We start from the raw sequence: 16,174 nt of genomic DNA on the forward strand, positions 1-16,174 counted from the left end.
ACCGTGTGTGTATATATGTATTCATATGTGTGTGTGTGTGTGTGTGTGTGTGTGTGTGTGTGTGTGTGTGTGTGTGTGCGTGCAAAGTTGATTGAGTTTAAAATATTAAACAGAAAAAGGTATCATAAAACCAAACAGTTGTCTTGCTAATCTAAATATAGACGAGCAAACCTGAAACCCATTCGTTATTTATTTATGTTTTTATGTATTTATTACTTATTAATTCCATGCATTCGCACTGTTCGTTAGGATGTTAAAAAAAAAAAAAAAAAAAAAAAAAAGTATGCATTCATAGTCTCTGACATTCGTTTTAAAATAGGAATGTGTATATTGCAAGAACATACCATAGACCTAGGTTTAATGTTATCCACATCTTTGTATACATTATTTATGTCTTTGAAACCTGAAACGCCTAAAGTTCTTATCTTCAATGCATATATGGGGCAATTATGAAATCATACTTTACTCATGCTTTCTATTACATTACCTGATTTGAACTTGGCTCTCGCCAAGATAAAAAAGGCTTATGAACCAACCTTTTTTATCAACAAAATGTTTGAACCTAATAATAATAATAATAATAATAATAATAATAATAATAATAATAATAACAACAAACAACGGCTAAACAGCTAATTTGGATAATTGTACTAATAAACTTCAGTAGATGCATTGAGCTCTAAAATTTCGAATTTAGTACTTATAATACTTATAATTTAATGAGTTAATACTTAAATGAAGAGAAAAATTAATCAATTCTAAATATTACACAACTACTTTTGGCATAATTTTGCATTAAAATGTTTTTAAAATGCACTGTATGTATTATTATTATTATTATTTATTATTATTATTATTATTATTATTATTATTACATGGTTATGTTTCAGTTGTGTTAAACTATTCCAGCTTGTCTGATAATGCCGGCTACAATAACTTATCAAAACGACGGAGTAAGTCTAACGTTGATGTTAATAACAAAGTAAAATAATGGCGTTCATATACTGTCATGTCAATTGTAAATTGTCTCATAAAAGCTGACCAATTTATTTGCCATAATATAGATGTAGGGGAGACTAGAGACAGATGTAAAATATTTTACTTTTCTCTCCATGACGCAGAGTCGATTTGAACTAGTTTTGCCGGACTTAGATCACGAGTTGATGTAAATGGGGTTAGATGTAACATTCTGTGAAGAATAATTAAATAAATAACAACACATTTAATTTAACTCAACTTAATTTAACTGAATGTTTTATTGAATAAAATCAAATTTCACATAAAGTAAATATTTTAGTTTTTATTAAACTCTTTATTGAAACATAACATCGTTCATACAAACCAATTTTTTTAATGACCTACTTTTTAAACGGTTTACCATCCCTAAAATTAGTCCTTTTCAAGCAAGAATATGTCACTCTGAGTAACAATTGTGTGTGTGTGTGTGTGTGTGTGTGTGTGTGTGTGTGTGTGTGTGTGTGTGTGTGTGTGTGTATATATATATATATATATATATATATATATATATATATATATATATATATATATATATATATATATATTATATATATATATATATGCATGCTATGTATCACGAAAAGAAAATTGGTGGGAAAATCCTAGGACAAAAACCGATTTTTGGAGATACATTCTCAGGGCTTTGGCACAGGCAGCTCCTCTTCCACGGGCAGACAGAGACCTGATCTGAGCATCTGCCAACTGAGTGATGGCACTCTAGCTTGCTTCTGATTGGAGCAATTCATGGCGTCACAACCGTCCCGTGAAACAACTGCAGTCCCCCGTCTCTCCTAACGAACCTGCAAGATATTACACGAAATGAACATGAACAACCCCTTACAAAAAAACAAATGCGAGTATACATATACATCTATTGTAATTTGTACATTAATAAATTATGTAGTTTTCTTTTAAAATAATACATGTATTTTTTTTTCTTATTCAGACATTTATGTTATGACTGTGACTTTTTCTGTTGCAATTACATTCAATTTAGGTAAAAAAAAAAAAAAAAAAAAAAAAAAAAATCCTGCGTCAGAATGTTTATAGTAAAAACTTCCTCTTTTCCACAGTACTTTTATAGTGAGCTGGCGTTTTTTGTTTTTGTTTTACGAACAACAGTATTGTCAGTCATCCTTTGCCATTGTACAAGTTGTTATCAAAATGAAACCATGTCGTAAAGTTAAAAGCACAGGCCCTATTGTTTAAAATCAGCACTTAACTCCCCTGTGTACGCAATGCTCACACAGGTCACGTTTTACCCCTCACACAGACAGATCAGTGCCTTTTACTCCTCTTTTTAAATTATACAAGTTATTTACTATTTCAGCATGTTTCAACATGGTGTCACAAGATGACGAATGCAGCAACATTCGCTACCACACATAGACTTCTCTGCGCTCATTCTTTCCTATATGATTTGTTAAAAGCTTGTGTTCCTCTGTAGAAGCTGGCGGCACAGCTATAGCGAAACGCTATTATTGTCTATCAACACAGTTCTGGTGTCGTCTTAATTTGTGGATTTATTTGACTTGTTTATGTCACTGTATTTTGGAAGAACAATGAGATTGGATATATATATATATATATATATATATATATATATATATATATATATTATATAATATATATTATATCTATATTCGTATATTGTTAAGTCAGTTTATAAGCAGTAGTACATTAATTTGTAATATTTACATTAATGCCCTTGAATCTAAATATTTCGTTAAAAATGAATTATATTAAATTTTAGTATAAAGATGCTCACGATCCTTGACACTACATTCGTTTTTGTAATGCTACGTTGTTGTTCATCGTAAAGGATAGGCGGATATTAAAATGTTTTCATATAAAATAATTACTTTGTTCAGATTATTTACATTTCTCTTGCTACGTAGAAAATGCGTAGTTCATTTATATTTACATAGAGCTCGTACTATTTTATGTATGATATATGATATGCATCTACAGTACTACAGTAACTACCAGATTTACAGTTGGTAGATACAGGCTGAAATATAGATATGGATTAGAAATGCTTCACACATTAATACGCATGTCATTACACACAGTGATATGGATTGCAGATCAAAGAAAACAATTACAAATATAAGATAGAGCCTCTTATTTATAGCTTACTGCATAGGGAAATCTGTCGAAATATTTTATGAAGTTGTCCAGTAGAACGATTATGTTTTGGTAGTTTGAATACCCTTGATCAAAACCAACATAAATGACTACATTTTACTAACACAATAATAATTGCAATTAGGAGAAGACAAAGGAAAACAGTGCAGGTGAAAACAAAAGCTTAATATTTAACAGGCAATACGTTTATTATATTTTACAATTACATGCATTTGCAAAAACCGAATACATAAACAAACAAATAAATAAATATGAAAAACAGTTTTTCTAGTAGTTATATTATTCTTATTACTGTTATCAATATGCCTTCATTATTAATTATTTTAAACAATAGCCTAATGATAAAAACAAAACAAAAACAAAAACAAAACAACAACAAAAAAAAAAACTGTTGGTAAACTTTTTTTTTTTTATTTTAACTACATAACCTGAACACATTTCCAAATACGTATTTGTTGAAATCGATGACAACCATTACTTGAGGAAACTGCATAACAAAACTGTAATTTATAAAACTACAATTGGATGGTAGTTGAGTTAAAACTGTAATTTCTGTCTTTTATATGAATAATAGCGATTACGCAAACTTTACTCCAGCCATTTAAAATACACATTATTCTTGTGACGCGAGGTATACGTTTTCAGATTAAAGGCACGTAGAGTGGGGTTAGTATTTGCTAGCCTACCTGTCTTATTAAAACACAACACCAATTACGATTTTTCTGGAATATAGAAAGAGACGATAACTGATTGAGGTTGACAGCTGGTCGAAAGACCTATCGTATCTTGCAAATATATCGTTCAGAAATATAAATGCTGAAACTTAAACATAGCACAAGCCATTAAAACGTTTGCCGAGATAACGGTTGTGTAACAGAAACTGAACTATGCAACTTCAGAACGTTTGAGATAGGCAAGAGCAAACTTGCTTAAAAACGTTGACCAAGCGGGGGAGAGTTCAATGCTTACCAACAACGATTAGAAGGCTGGGGCTGAGTAGTCCGCGTCTGCTTGTGGAATACATATCATTTTTTCAGAGAATAACACTCTTTTTGATAGGGTATCTCAAGCTTCATTCCCTTTGTGTCTGGAACTTTTTTTAATCCTGTAAAGGTAATCATAACGAAGTATAGATATTCCATAATATTCCACTGACAGTGTTCCAGGTAATGCATTTTTCTTAACAAAGCTCCTAAAACTGTAAGTGGCTAGCAGCAATGTTTTCAAGGGGATTTCCAAGCTAATCATTTTAAGTGGAGGGGCTAAGGTGACACATCTGATCCCAATTGAAGTCAGAAGTGACCTTATTTGGATGTATGTGTAATTTGTTTTTGTGGTCACAGCTCAGCCTAGTGGATAAGTATCCACATCACAAAATTAGCAACACAATTTATGAGAAATAATAAATGCCCTCACAAAATTAGGATACATAATAAATACTTTGTTTTGCTTGGTGTTTATTTTTTATAATATTAAAGGCAGTTTTGTCAGTTCATTATTCAAATGACTGTCAGATTATTTGACCCCTGTTTCCTGACATCAATACATTCACATCATTTCGACCAAGCACTTTGTATAACTTGTTTCATGTAGCAAAAAGCATGACAAATAAATATGTGTTTACTGCTGTCAAATCTACACCCATACTTATATTGGAAAATAGTAACATAGATTTTGAAGCTAGCACTCTGCTAACACATGTAAGCTTAAGTAACTTATTTCATGACATTGCAGTTAAACAAATATATAGTGTTTAGTTTAAATAATAAACTGTATGTTTTACCTTAGAGTATTGTCAGCGGCCAAAGCTCTGTGTAGATTACAGGACAATGGTTTCACTGCAGTGAGAGCCTTCATTCAAATAATGACAGTTGGTGACTCATGACCAGTTCAAATAAAACAGGAACTAGTTTTGTTTAGCTGAAATCAAACACAAGCCTGCTGAACAACAATGCTTGTAAATACATGCATGCAAACACAAGTACATTGGTTAGATTGGAAACTCTAAACACATCTTATATATGTTTTGTTTCTAGAATGTAAATGCAAACAGTATGAGTTGCTATTCCACAGTTCATAATAATTAACGTTTGTTAAATACTGTCCATGTAAGCTGCCACATGTCTTGTTGCTGCACCCACAATGTTTTAATTGTGTCTAACTATATGCAGTTTGCAGCCACGTCCTTGTGTGGTATAAGCCAGTCCTATATGCTTATACTATGTTTGTACATATAAGTAGAGAGGTAGAGAACTAGCATTCATGCCTGTCATGGTGTTGCGAATGCAATTTGTTTAAATTCACTTTATGTTGTTTGACCACATAACAAATGCACACCTTGTACCCCATATTTAAAAATTGAAATTCAAAGTGTGCACATTTTTATAATTTTTTGGTATACAACAATGTTTTGTAAAGAAAGTTAGGTAGCTTGCTAAGGGGCTAATTTGACCTTTTAGAGCATTTTACAGTAACAGAGGATCCACCTGGATTTCACTTATTTTTAATTCTGGGATATGGTGATTCCCTATGCTTTACAGTTCTTCTCGATTGCTAAGTCAATGTGAATGAAACTGTGGTCCACATGACCAACACCATAACCTAAACGAGCAGAACAGTATACATTTTTGCAAAACAGGAAGTCATTTATGGTTGCTTTCACACAAAATGCAAATGCCAAGCACATTTTTGCAAAACAGTAAACACAACTCTCTACACATTGCACAAAAATCAATTCAATAAGTTTTGTCAAACAAAATTAGATCACTTGTTCACAGTAGATAGCACTTACTCCCACAAGCATGAATCTCTACTGCACATGTGCAAATCCTCATTGCTCAATTGTTCAATCAACAATCAGTCCATAATTACATATAAAAGAGGTCACCAGTGAGTTGGTGTTGGTGAGAAATGGAGTAAGTCAGAAGGCAAAGACAAAGGAGAGAAAGAGGGGAACCACAACCAGGAGCCTATAGAGGAAGAGGGGTTTGCATGCACAGTGGTACAGGAGCTCAAAGGGGAAGATGCAGAACAGATGTTTCCAATGAAATACATGTCACTATCGATGACTATGTGATAAATCATGGCCTTTCAATGCGAAAGGCTGGGCAGAGGGTGCAATCCAAACTAGGCAGGTTAACTATGGCATCAATAATTAGAATATTCAGAAATGAGAATAGGTAAGTGACCATATATTACTTCACTGTATTACAGTACTATACGATATACATGTAAGGAGTTTTTCCATCATCCTCCTTGACCATCAAAATGTCATTATATCCATTTGTAGAATTGAAAGTGAACCCCACTCTGGTGGCTGAGGAAGAGTCTTCAGTGCTTAACAGGAGGCTGCCATTGTAGATATGGTGGTTCCAAACCACTCAATACATTTTTTTTTTTGTTTTTAAATAAATGTAGTCGTTGCCAGTTATTTTTATTTTCTCCCAATTTGAAATGGCCAATTATTATTTAGGCTCAGCTCACCACTACCAACCCTGCTCTGACTCGGGAGCGATGAAGATGAACACACGCTGTCCTCCGAAGAGTGTGCTGTCAGCCGACCGCTTCTTTACACAGTGCGGATTCACCATGCAGCCACCCAGGAGCTACAGCGTGGGAAGACAACGCAGCTCTCATCCACGGTTGGCTATGGAATAGCCCAGACTCGAACCGGCGACGTCCAGGCTATAGGGTGCATCATGCACTCACGCAAAGCGCTTTTACTGGGTGCACAACTCAATACATTTGAGGGAGATCTAGACTACAAAATATACAAGACCATAACATTTTTCAGAATGTACATAGTGTCTGGCAACTATTGACCGGGTCTTGAAATGACACCAACTAAGGATGAAACAGCTATACAGGGTACCTTTTGAAACGAATAGTGAAAGAGTGAAGGAGATTAGGTTCCAGTATGTACAGGTAAGGGTTCTTCACAGTAATGTATTCCCTTACAATATTTCATTGCAGACAGTTGGAATTGCTACCCATGTTCATTTTGTGTTTCTCTCAGAGAATAATGGCGCTTGAGGCATATACTTGAATGAAGCAGGATTCAGTTTGTCCAAAGTGAGGCGATGTGGGAGGAATATCATCGGTCACAGAGCCACAGTCAATGTGCCAGGCCAAATTGCATTCCGTGATGTCTTGTACAATAGAATTGTACCCCCAGAAGAGAGAGAGCTTTTGAGGCCTCATATGCCAAACTTTGTGGTTATATGGGACAATGTAGCATTCCACCACTCTCGTCTAGTAAGAGAGTATTTTGAAGTCCACCCACGCATGTCTGTGCAATTCCTCCCTCCATACTCTCCTTTTCTTAACCCCATCGAGTTCTTTTCGGCCTGGTGATGGAAGGTGTATAACAACCATCCGTATAACCAAATGTCGCTTCTCGATGCCATGAATGTGGGTTGTCTGGCAATTTCCACAGATGATTGCTAAGGATGGCTCCAGCATGCCAGGAGGTTTTTCGAGGGAAAATATTCAATGTGATGTTGATGAGAATATGTGGCCTGACAGACAGCAAAGAATGGATTAAGTAAATGAACAATTACACCAAGTTTTTTGTTGTTGCTTTTTTATGTAATTTTTTTTTTTTTTTTGTCGTAACTACCAGCTTAGTCAGTGGACTTGATTTATGTTTACTGTAAAGTATTTTCAGCGTTATTTTATGTATCAGGAACACTATTGTAACTAAATAAAGTAAAATCTTTTGTCAAAGTATTTTTTGCTGTTGAGTGAAATTCTTTCTACTTTGGTCTTCTTGATATAAGTCAACTCAGTGAACATGAATACAGCTCATGCTGTGGTGAAATGTCTAGTTACCATTTACGCTTATTTTACCAACAAGCAGACCATAGTAAAAGAGAGCATGTGTCAGGGTTGACCATGTCATATTGATGCTCATAGTTAGTATTTATTGATAGAAAGAACTTTTCATTAGATGACAATTTATACTGTTTTGATGGACTTATTTGATTTTGTGACATGTATTTGCTGTTTTGAGAGTCTTAGTGCCTTTTGCAAATGAAATGTGCCATTTTGCAAAACATGTTACAGTTTGGGGGGGTTGTGTTAAATGTTTTGAAAAAGTGGATAATGTTTTGAGAAATGTGCTCAAGCGATTGAGAAAAAACTGTAAAATGCTCCAGTTAAATTCAGCTGTGGCTTATCCCAGCAGGCTATAAATTGATCAAGTCAACCCTTTAGATTTAAAAGACTTACTTCCAAATGGAGTTTAGACAAAGGGGCATTCAGAACAGAAAATAGGAGGCACTTTTTTACACAGAGAATTGTGAGGGTCTCCCCGTTAATGTTGTTGAAGCTGACACCCTGGGATCCTTCAAGAAGCTGCTTGATGAGATTGTGGGATCAATAAGCTACTAGCAACCAAACGAGCAAGATGGGCCGAATGGCCTCCTCTCGTTTGTAAACTTTCTTATGTTTTTCTTATGTTCATATAAAACATATGTACCTGTTATTCCTGTTATTCTTGTTGACATTTCTAGTTGTTTTCAAAGCTTTGTTTTCAGTGAGTCCTAAGCAAACAGCAGTGGTGGGAGAGATCCCACTGTTTACCTTTTCACTATTGTATAATTACTATACTGTGAAAAAAGTTGATTTAGGAGGGAAACTAATCATTGTCACTGGCCCTTTGCTCTGGTTCTTACAAGAGAGCAGTGAAAAGGCAAACACCAGGAACTCACCACCATTTGTCTCACATAAACCTGGAACTAAACAATATTCTGACGTCAGGTGGTGGTATACTGCAGTAAGATAGCAAGAGGTAGGGAACTTTTTTTTCCCCTCAGTTTTAATGTAAATAGGGAAACTGCTTGCATATTTTTAAAATATTGACTTAAACCTGGTTTCCACTGCCACTGCTGTACATCCTTACCACAGGGGGGATTTCTCCCCTGCTGCCAGCAAACTGTACCTGTCGAGAAGCATTACCCCGATAGAAGGAATGTACATCTTTGAGCTGGAGAAACATTTTCTCATCAATATATCTGTAGCATGGTAAAACTGTGCAATTCAAATATTATCCTTTTTTAATCAATGTCATCTAACACAAATATTAGAGCTAACTTTGAACATATTGTTTAGCTTTTATTTATTGACATGTTAACATACCATTTCTGGACCCAAGATTTACAGACTCTCCTGCTGTCTAGCCAATCACCTCTTTTCACCCAGAGAACCTAAGTGGCAGAGCTTGCCAAGCTAGAGAACCATGGAGGACAGAGTGTAGGCCTGAGGTCTTCATCTGAGAGAGGGTTTCTGTGGTGCAGTAAGTCAAACTAACCATTGGTAGCTGAATTTCTGAAGTGGGTTGGTTTAAAAAATGAGCACAATGTACAGAGCTGTTAAATTCACCAACATTCACCACAGTTGAAGAGGGGTCAAAGATATAAAACCACTTCACTTGAGAAATGAAGATTTAAGATGTGGATGAGCTAGTCAACTTTTACTGATACAATTTAATTGTATTCTGTACATTTATTTTGCCATCAGTAACATCAGCTTAAGTTATTTTCTAATTTACTCATGTATTGTACTTATACACTTGTAATGTTAACCAGGTTTCCAAAACAGTTTTTCATGTGGTCTATGAAGTGAAAGCACAGCCTACTTACCATATATTTCCTCACCTCTAGCACATTTGTTGAAACAGGAAAACAACAACAAAAAAAAAAAAAAGAAGTTGCTCTTTTCATTTTTAGACCCTTTCATTTTCTATCACTTCTTATAGTGTCTCACATCTATTTTTGATAACAACAGGCACAGGAGCTCTGCAAATTCTCTTTTACCCCAGAAATTACTGTAGCAATCCAGAAGCTGCTGACTACAGGGGTTGGAGAATGCAGCAGGCTAGCGTGGGTGTATTGGCTAGTTGAGAATGTGGAAAGCCCCGTGTTCTCCTGCAATTAAGCTCATGGTGTTTTCAAGGTGTACGCCCAGTTGTACTAAACTGTAATGTATAGACTGTTTGTATTGTGACAATCTGTGCACTGTGTGAACATACCTTCCTTGCTGTTGTTTGGTATATTTAATTTTCTTAATTACACTGCAAGACGACAGCAAAATGCATCACATACTTGCAAAAACCCCAAGTAACAGCCCAACCCTGCCATTGTGCCAAGAACATTCATTCATCCAGGCATCAAAGCATTTCTTTCTACTTTCCCAAAGAGATGAGTCTAAAGAAACGCCAAGCCAAAGACCGCTTTTTTTTTTTGCTCTACTTAAATCATAGTTAAAATTATACCTTTTTAATTTAGTACCCTTTAAAAGTATAACATTGTAAAACATAAAAGTGAAGTGCAAGCATGCTATAACTGCACAATTATTATGCTCACCCCCCCCACTTTTTTTTACAATGGTTGTAGTTTGGCAAAAGGAACTCACTGGTGTTTGCCCCTGGAGTGTGCTATAGCTACCTTATTTGCATCACTAAATAAAACATAAACACACAGTGTGCCTTTTAGATGGTTTTGGAGGTGTAAATCAGACATGCATAGTACAGGTAGCGGTCAACAAAATTGAAACACCAATGTAAAGTCAATTAATAGGGCATTGGGCTACCATATGCAGCCAGTACAGTCTATATGCGCAGTGGCATAGAGTCTACCAGCCTCTGGACTTCTACAGGAGGGATGCAGCACCATATTTCCATGAGAAAAGTCAATCAACTCACACCTGGAGGTGGAAAACGCTGTCTCAGGTGTTGTTCCAGAATATCCCATAAATGCTCGATTGGGTTCAGATCTGGTGACTGAGAAGGCCATGACATATGGACAACATCAGTGTCATGCTCATCAAACCACTGGGTGACCACACCTGCTCTGTAGATGGGGGCATTGTCATCCAAGAAGACACCACCCTGGCAGGAAAGAAATACTGCAACATGGGTGAAGATGATCACTCAATACCATTAAGTAGCGATTAGTATTGACCTTGCCTTCTGAAGAAAGAAAATGTTTAATTTGCTATTAGACCTATTCTTATGTCAGCCAGTAGGTGGTGTTGCATTATTTGCGTCGGCACTAGAGGAGAGAGAGGGTGGAGGGTGACGGAAGACGGGGGAGAGACGGTTGTAAAAAAAAAAACTGAAGAGAAGCAGTTGCCATGTACATTTTTCAGAAAAGTAACATAAAGAAAATAGAAAACTTAAGAAAGGGAAATTGCCCTGATATGCTGACCCTCTCTGCTGCAGCGTTTACAATGTGTGAGTAATTCAAGTGAAACACTGCTGTTGTTAAAGAAAAAGATGAGTGTTCTGAACCAACTTTGCAAAATAAAGTAAACGATATTTCAATGAACTACCGGAGTGCTGATTCAGCCATCTCGGTTGTAACAAGTGCACCCAAACCATGCCAGGAAAATGCACCCCACAACATTACGGAACAACCAGAACCCTTCGCTGTTGGAACCAAGAACTCAGGGCTGTAGAGTTCTTTAGGTTGGTGCCACATGTGCACTCGTCCGTTTGTCGAGAACATGGTGAAGAATGATTCATATGACCATATCACATTTCTCCACTGCTTGGTAGTCTAGTGTTTTTAAAAATAGTTTGCCATTTATGCCTTTTTTGTTTTAGGTGCAGTATTAGTACAGTTTGGTACAGCTGGCAGAAGCTCTGCAGGGCCGGAGAAGAGTGAGCAAAATAATTTAATAATTGATTAAGAAAAACAGAAAGGAAATATTATTTTTGCAGCAGGAAAAAACTTGGGCAGACCCTGATTAGTGTGTATAGGTGGAGGGAACACAGCAGTGTAGGACGGAGACCCGGGCCGTGCGGTTAGCGATGGTCGGGGTAATGCTGCCGAGTGCAGCACCTTTATTTTGTAGTTTTATTACTGTGTTTTATTTTCACTTTTTCTTTCACCTTTTGTTCTCATTATTATTTTTGAGCACTTGCACGTGCACTGGACTCTGTACCTGAATTGGTAAACCGTTGGTCCTGTTTACTGTTGGCAGTATTCAGGCCACAGACCACAGCACCCTCTGCAGGCTAAAATAAATCATTGTAGAAGGAAAGTATTTCCAAATACACCTTTCTGTCTCCCATGTGTCATGTGAATTACCCACCACCCTTCCACAGACCAAAAATACATCATGGTTCCTCTCATGCAAGAGGTATCATGAGGAAGATTGCAACCAAATACTGTTTGCCTTGCAGCTGTTATTGATTTTCTTGTGTGAAGAGTTGTTGGTACCATTCTCATTGTGTTAAATAATAGGTATCAGAATATTTTTAAATGAAATAAGGTTGCCAGCAGCACTCAAAGTCTCGGGCAGCCTCCAGCCCTAGGACATTTGTAAGCATATAGGCATTTACTTTCTGTACCAAAATTAGATCACAGAAGAAATCACAAAAATGTTCATTGATGTTCAACACATTGTTGCTTGCTCTTTTTATTTTATAACAAATTGCTATAAACAAAATAGTTACTGAACTACCATTTCCATTTGAACAAAAATACAGCTGAATGAGTGCATCTAAAGCCTGTGACCCCACCTATAAAGCCTTTTTTACCACTTTATCCAATTATATAAAAAAGTCTCACTCACATTAAATCAACGGATTGTTTCCCACATTTACCAAAGCCCAGTCAGAGATGCTGATATCACTGAATAACATGATTTTATAAGTCAATAAACTAATCTGTGGAAACAAGCCTAAACTTTTTGATTAAACTAATTGTTGAGCTGCCCAGTGGCAAGACTTAAAAAATTGATCCATAGTACAACATATTGTAAAATAAAATTGCATCCTATTTTTAATTTCTTGGAACCGTCACACATCCTTTTACTAAGGCACACACACTTTTTGCCAAAAGTGAGTTGAGTTTTAATTCTCATTGCTAAGGTAAATAACTTTGTCCTGATTCCCACAAAAATGACTCATTCAAAGTTTGAGTCAACATCTCTAATAGGTGTAGTATAGAGTATGGTACAGTTGGAATGTTTATACACGCAGGAGCCACCTGCCTTGGTATAAGATTGGCTTTCTTCGAGGTGCAGTATCTTATTTAAGGTTATACATGATAAATGAGCCTTTGACACTGTGGCAGTGGCAGCTTTGTACAATAACTGGCACAAAAGAATACATTTTTCTTGTACGATACCAACGATCGCAGAATACAGTTGCGTAACAACAATAAACAATGTATTGAAATGTGAGGTCTTTATCACACCTAAAATAAAAAGTCACATAACCCCAAATAAGAAGTCATTTTAGGTCATGGGTTAAAGTAAAAGGTGCTGTTAGCTATCTTGCAGATAAAATATGAAGTTCCCAGCTTAATTGGCTTAAAAGATACTTTTATTGGTGCAAGTGCAACTTTAGTGTTTGACCATGCCTAGGCAAACGAGGGTTATGTCTGGGCACTTCGGTGGCCTGAAGTTTTTCAGAAAACATGAATTTTATTGTTGCCACACATTACTTATAACGGTTTTCTCCCTGACATTAAAAAAAAAAGAAAAAAAAAAGTATGTTCTTAACCCTTATGATCTTAAGGCTGCTACCCACCAGCAGCTATACGACAAAATAAATAGAACCTATACTTTTGATAAATATCTTTCACATCACAGGCGATGCAACAGGCAGTGCAGGAGCAGCACCAGGGCAACACAGGAATGATGCATAATACATTTTTTCAAGCAAAATTCGACAACATTAGACATCAACTTTTACCTCTGACTACAAGTACTGATATACCTGAGTTTACGGGGACCCATTTGACTGACTTTGTAAAACCTATAACTTGCTCCTTGGATCCTGTTCTTACTTCTTTTATTAATTTAAGTTTTCCAATACTAGGTCCTGTGGAAACCAAAATTATTATGAGTCCTTGAGCTCGGAAACAGTACCTTCAGCATTTAAATGGCCTACTTCTAACCTGCTATTTTTGTCAAACATTTTGGAGTGTGTTGTGACTCTTCAATTGCAAATGAAATGTGAACTCCATGAACCTTTTAAATCAGGCTTAGGCCATTACACAGCACAGAAACAGCCCTTGTTAAAGTTGTCAGTAATGTGTTTATGGTTGCTGATTCTGGCACTTTATCCATTTTAGTTCTCTTGGATGTTAGTGCTACTGACACTGTTGATCATGCCATTCTTCTTAGTCATTTGGAGACCTATGTGGGAATTAAGGGCACTGCTCTTTGCTGGTTCAGATCTTACCTGTCTGACAGAAAGTAATCTATTTCAGAGGGTCATTCTTCTGCCTCTAGTATCGTATCCACAGGTGTTCCACAGGGTTCTATACTGGGGCCTCTAGTATTCAGCATCTGTATGGTGCCAGATAATCCATCATCTTGATGTGCATTTCCACTCATATGCCGACTCAGATTTATTTACAGACTAAACCTGACACTAAAGTGGCAGTTTGTGTATTTTCACACTGCTTGGCTGAAATAAAATTGTGTATGCAACAGAACTTTTTGCAAGTGAACTGTGAAAAAACAGAGGTAGTGTTGCTTGGCACTCCATATCAATTGTGCAAACTCGGCCTATAAATCCTTGAATGGTCTGGCTACAAGCTACATTTCAGACCTTGTAACTAGCTATATTCCTGTGGTTAACTTGTGATCAGTGTCCCTATAACCAGGCTCTGCTCTATGAGTGATGGAGCATTTTGCTCCTCGGCTCTGGAATGCTCTTCCCCTTGAAATTAAGGACTCAGGAAAAGCGCAATAGAAATTAAAGATTATTAATATTATTATTATTATTATTATTATTATTATTATTATTATTATTATTATTATTATTATTATATATGCTGAAAAACATATTTGTACTTTATCAAATATAATTACAGTTTCATTTCTTAATGACTAGGAGATAGCAACCAAGAAAGCTAAGACAACAGTCAAAGAAGAACATTCTGTATCTTAAAATCATACATTCCTGTGAAGTGGAAGACACAGCTTACATGAAAGAATGTAACAATGGGACTGATCTTGAGTTTGATCTGTCTGCAGTGGAACCTGTTGTAATGGGCATGTGTGACATAAGAAAAAGAGACACAAGAAACAAAAACAAATACATAAATTTCAAGTTCAGTACAGAACGGCTGACTTTAGACATTAGTAGACAAACTGGAAAACTCTAGCTGGTTATTTATTCATCTTCAGAGCAAGGTTCCTGGAACATCCACGGCTCCAGGATTATCCACAAACTGAAGTACAGGGTGTTTCTTTCTTGATTATCTTCTGTTTAAATATTTTCCATTAGCCAATCTTATGATTTGTAAGGATAACCACTTGTTCGTTTTCCCTAAACTTAAGGTCAATAAAATATAATCATTTCAATGCCTTGAGGTTTATCAATGAAAACCTAGCTGAACTACAGTGCTACCCACTGGGCCATTTAAAGATTAAATAAAGCAATTGAAAGATTAAATGCGTGAATCTGACTCCTTAGTGATGTTCCATTTTTGTATAGATACCCCTTGAGTCACAGATGTTCCTGGAGCCTTTTTAAGAGGAAGAATCACTAACTTATGCCTGGAGGAGGGAAAAAAGGAAGGGTTAGGGGAAATTAAATGAGGAGAAAGGAATATACTGCACAAAGAGGTCAGATGGAAGAAAAAATGCATTCTGTGTTAAGGTTTGAGAAAGGCTTTTAGAAAACTTTTTAGAAAACTGTTTCAAAGATCATTCCAAGCACTGTGCTTTCACATAGTCAAAGATTTTTTTCAGTAGCAGCCCATTAATTAACTGAATAATTATAGATTCAGTCTCCATAAAATTCCCTAGAGTTTTGATAACCAGATGTATTATGTGGTTTTTATAACACACAGAGTTTGCAGTAATTGAGTCACTCTGACTTTTGAGTCACTGTTGAAAACATCTTAAGTGTAATTCCAGTGAGACAGCTTTTCAGGTAACACAGGTCCTTTTTTTTAATGTTGGTCTTATACAGCGTGCTTGAAAATACACCAAACACAGCTATAGACTATCCACGTTTAGACTGCAGATCACATTTAATAAA

The 16,174-nt window shown here is 36.0% G+C and overlaps 1 long non-coding RNA gene across 1 annotated transcript; it reads right to left on the minus strand.

Moving 5' to 3' along the window:
* Positions 1 to 1,580: 1,580 nt before the first annotated feature.
* LOC121327924 lies at positions 1,581 to 5,028 on the minus strand. The gene is made up of 3 exons (XR_005951622.1): positions 4,949 to 5,028; positions 4,135 to 4,270; positions 1,581 to 1,817 (listed from the first exon to the last, which is right to left on the minus strand). It is a non-coding gene; the product is annotated as an uncharacterized LOC121327924 (long non-coding RNA).
* Positions 5,029 to 16,174: the final 11,146 nt, after the last annotated feature.

Source organism: Polyodon spathula, chromosome 2 (genome assembly GCF_017654505.1).
Source record: "Polyodon spathula isolate WHYD16114869_AA chromosome 2, ASM1765450v1, whole genome shotgun sequence".
In the NCBI taxonomy this organism is placed as follows: domain Eukaryota; kingdom Metazoa; phylum Chordata; class Actinopteri; order Acipenseriformes; family Polyodontidae; genus Polyodon; species Polyodon spathula.